The following is a 4,481-nucleotide window of genomic DNA, read 5'->3' as shown; positions in this document are numbered from 1 at the left end:
AGGTCATGCCACAACATCTCAATAGGATTCAGGTCAGGACTTTGACTAGGCCACTCCAAAGTCTTCATTTTGTTTTTCTTCAGCCATTCAGAGGTGTATTTGCTGGTGTGTTTTGGGTCATTGTCCTGCTGCAGCACCCAAGATCGCTTCAGCTTGAGTTGACGAACAGATGGCCGGACATTCTCCTTCAGGATTTTTTGGTAGACAGTAGAATTCATGGTTCCATCTATCACAGCAAGTCTTCCAGGTCCTGAAGCAGCAAAACAACCCCAGACCATCACACTACCACCACCATATTTTACTGTTGGTATGATGTTCTTTTTCTGAAATGCTGTGTTACTTTTACGCCAGATGTAACGGGACGCGCACCTTCCAAAAAGTTCAACTTTTGTCTCGTCGGTCCACAAGGTATTTTCCCAAAAGTCTTGGCAATCATTGAGATGTTTTTTAGCAAAATTGAGACAAGCCTTAATGTTCTTTTTGCTTAAAAGTGGTTTGCTCCTTGGAAATCTGCCATGCAGGCCGTTTTTGCCCAGTCTCTTTCTTATGGTGGAGTCGTGAACACTGACCTTAATTGAGGCAAGTGAGGCCTGCAGTTTTTTAGATGTTGTCCTGGGGTCTTTTGTGGCCTCTCGGATGAGTTGTCTCTGCGCTCTTGGGGTAATTTTGGTCGGCCGGCCACTCCTGGGAAGGTTCACCACTGTTCCATGTTTTTGCCATTTGTGGATAATGGCTCTCACTGTGGTTCGCTGGAGTCCCAAAGCTTTAGAAATGGCTTTATAACCTTTGAAATTGAACTCAGGTATGATAAACCACAGTTAAGTTATTTTTTAACAAGGGGGGCAATCACTTTTTCACACAGGCCCATGTAGATTTGGAGTTTTTTTTCTCCCTTAATAACGTAAACCTTCATTTAAAAACTGCATTTTGTGTTCAATTATGTTATCTTTGACTAATAGTTAATGGTTTTTGATGAGCAGAAACATTTAAGTGTGACAAACATGCAAAAGAATAAGAAATCAGGAAGGGGGCAAATAGTTTTTCACACCACTGTATATGCATGAGAGGTGCCTGGTTGCTGTGATATTCCTATGTGTAAAATATTTCCTATAAACTCCATTAAACTGTCATCTTCTAGTCTAGCTGCCACTCAGTTTTCAGACATGGTGTCTTATATTGTATATTAGACAATAACCTTTAAACCATGAACCTCTTAGACATAGTCAGACCAGTCAGTGAAGCTTTGGTACCCCAGGACACCGTGTCTCATACTTGACTCTTTGCATTCTTTCTACAAGGCATAGTTGTAGAAAACAATAGGTGGAAATCTATCTATAATTACAACTCTAATGACATGAATTGCGTAGGCAATACCGCACCAATGAAAATGAATTAAAAGAATGCAGGTTTATATCTATAGTTTGGTAAAATTAGGAGCAGCCCTACATTTATTATATAATTAAATGTGTATGCAGCTATGTTTGAGTGGCCTTCTCATTTCTGGTATATTTGTTTGCTTAGCATATTTGAGCATTGCTTAATTTTCTTTTGTATAGAATTGCTTTGTATTTTAGCAGCATTTACGACTTTATAAAGGAATATTGGAAGCTCACCACTAGGTGTCATTAATGGTTCGATCATGTGGCTTTCCCTTACACTTCCTCATTCATTGTAACCATGGCGACCAGTCTTAAAGATTCATTCAGCGTTCACATACTCACACTCTATTTACACACCTGGGGTGTCAACAGCACCTTGTGCTTAAAGTCATTATAGGGGCCAATGAACAACATCAAAAACTGGAAAATAAATGTATATAGTTTATATATTTTCCTTTAATGTGCATTGTCAGACTTTGGCCCCCTTTTTACCTGGTTGGAATGGTAAAAACAGGGCTGAGCCTCTGACACTGCTCTCTGCCACAATATTTAAGAGACAACAACCCTAAAGGGTACAAGGGCTGGTAAGGGAGTGATAAGTGGCTCACTCTTGCACTTGTTCCCCTTAGGGCTGTAAATGGCCCCTTACGTATTGGTAACTAATATCCAGTCTGTAAAGTGGGCTATACACTTTAAGATCCACTCATTTGGCGAGGTCAAGCAGGTGGATCTTTCCCCCGATTTGCCCACCAAAAGAGTTTTAATCGAATCATTGGCCCTAGGGCCAAACTATCAGATGACAAAGGCAGGAATATGAGCCGTTGCAGAGAGGACTGCATCAACTAGTCAATGCCCTCCCCGATCTGATGGGAAAATCACACCTGCGCGATTGACATCTGGCTGATTTTTGGTCACATATTAGTCAGGTGGGCACATCCGAGGTGCCCATACATGTGCATGTAAGCTGTTCATCAAGAAGGGAGCTTACACTAGAAAGACGAGATGTGCGGAGTTGCAGTTGAACAAAATGTGTTTTATTAACTTTGTCACACTTAGTTAAGTCACAAGCAGGAACACTTTCACAGGGCTCAGATCTCCCGTTACTTCCTCTAACAGTACTTTGTTAATTACACTCGGTCACGGGGGATATGCACCCCGTGCACCACTCGCACTTCTCACTCACACCTCAGCCTGCAGTGTCCCACCAGAGGCTCCAGTCGTCACTTCTCCCCTCCTCACTGGCCTTGCCCGGCCCTTGCAAGGTGGTTCCAGTGGAAGTTTCACACTCTTCACCGGTGCTCCCAATCCTCTTCTACCCTGATTAGCAGGGTACCTACCGGGTCACTGTGCCCACTCATTCCTTGTAGGGACTGTAGCTGCCAAAGCTAATTAGCCTATCTCCTCTCACACTCCTAAGCTGTGCTATTACATATATTATAGGCTAGTCCTCACACTACCTCAATCTAGTGCCTCTTCAATGGAGACGACTCTACTGTGTCAGTGCTTTCCTGCTTGTCCTTTTTCCCATTATGCATCTCTGCCCTACTCTCTAGAAGCCTCCCCTTTTATAGCCTCCCAGTCTCCACCCTCTTTGGTCCTTCCCTCACTCTTATGAAACTACTATAACTCACTCTCTAGTGGCCAACCCAATTTTACATTAACATTACATAAACAATTCACATTTCACCTACTTACATGCAGATAAACTGCTGAATCAGTCTAAAGGGCCAGAATGGGAAGATTAAAGGAGAATTCAACTTAACTTAACAAAAAAACAAAAACCCTACCACCCTACCCTACGTAGACCCCCCCTCCAGCCTAGCAGCCCCCCCCCCTGGGAAGTTCCCCTAACTTTTTACTTACCCCTTGGTGCAGATTCAGGGATCGCAGTTCACGGCAGCCATATTCCGGGTCTTCTTCTGGCGCTTCAACAATTTCCGTCCATTTTGTCGCATGCACAGACCCGGAAGATAGCTGCCATGAACTGCGATCTCTGAATCTGCACCGAGGGGTAGGTAAAAAGTTAGGGGCATTTCCCGGGGGGGGGGGCGCTAGGCTGGGGGGGGGTCGATGTAGGGTAGGGTTTTTTTAGTTAAGGGTTGAATCCTCAAGCCCCATGAGGCCCAATTTAATATATAATTTCAATAAATATTGGTAAAACAGGTCAACCTCTAGACATTTTCGGGGCCTGAAAAATAATCTGCTGTGGGGCCCAGTAATATTTATTTAGGCAGCCAATCTGCTCTCATTTGCTTCTTTCCTGTAGCTACACTGACAGTTGTGACATCGCCTGTATGTGGACACATGGAATGGATTTTGGCACAGAAACGCAAAAGCATTCATTTTCACACCAAAATCCTCTTGTGTGTTAGTGCCTGTCAATGCAGATACAGAAAACAGCGAATCAGGTTATTTTTCAGGCAAAGAAACATTCATGTGACAGCAGCCAAGGGGGCAGATTTAGCAAAATGTGAATTTAGAGCTTCATAAATAAACCTACACTTTATCCATTCCTATGGGAAGTTTAGAATTGTATTTATCTCCATTTGATAAATACAGTTCTAAAAATCCCATAGGAATGAACAGAACCTGGGTGAATTTTTATTTATTAAGCTCATCTTTTGATTAATCTTCCCCTAGTTGTCCTAGAGGCCACATTTGGGGGGGGGGGCAGGTCTGCTTCCTCTATACAGGGTCCCACGTAGGTAGCCAGAACACAAAATAGGGGGTGGGCCCAAAAAGTTACTCCACTGTCTTGAATGCTGCTACCATACATGTGTGTTTATAGATAATACATACACCACATATTACAACAGGTTATCTAGTGTTGCTGATATTGTGCAAATGTCATTGTCTTTCCTTGGTATATTCCAAGGAGTTCAATTGATGGTCTCATATAGACTGAATATATTGATTGTCTCATATAGACTGAACATGCACTGGAGAATTCAGAAGGTGAACATAGGGCTAGCTAATGTGATCATGCTAATAAAAGTAGTAAGGCAATGGGCTTGTTAATTGGTTTAAATTAAATGTTTTCATATATACACTCCCATCAGTCATACAAACACTTGCATGAAAACAAAAACAGTCACATTTTCA

The sequence above is a fragment of the Xenopus laevis genome, chromosome 6L (genome assembly GCF_017654675.1).
Source record: "Xenopus laevis strain J_2021 chromosome 6L, Xenopus_laevis_v10.1, whole genome shotgun sequence".
NCBI classification, from domain to species: Eukaryota; Metazoa; Chordata; class Amphibia; order Anura; family Pipidae; genus Xenopus; species Xenopus laevis.
The sequence above is the reverse complement of the archived record's forward strand: the minus strand, read 5'-3'. Positions refer to the sequence as shown.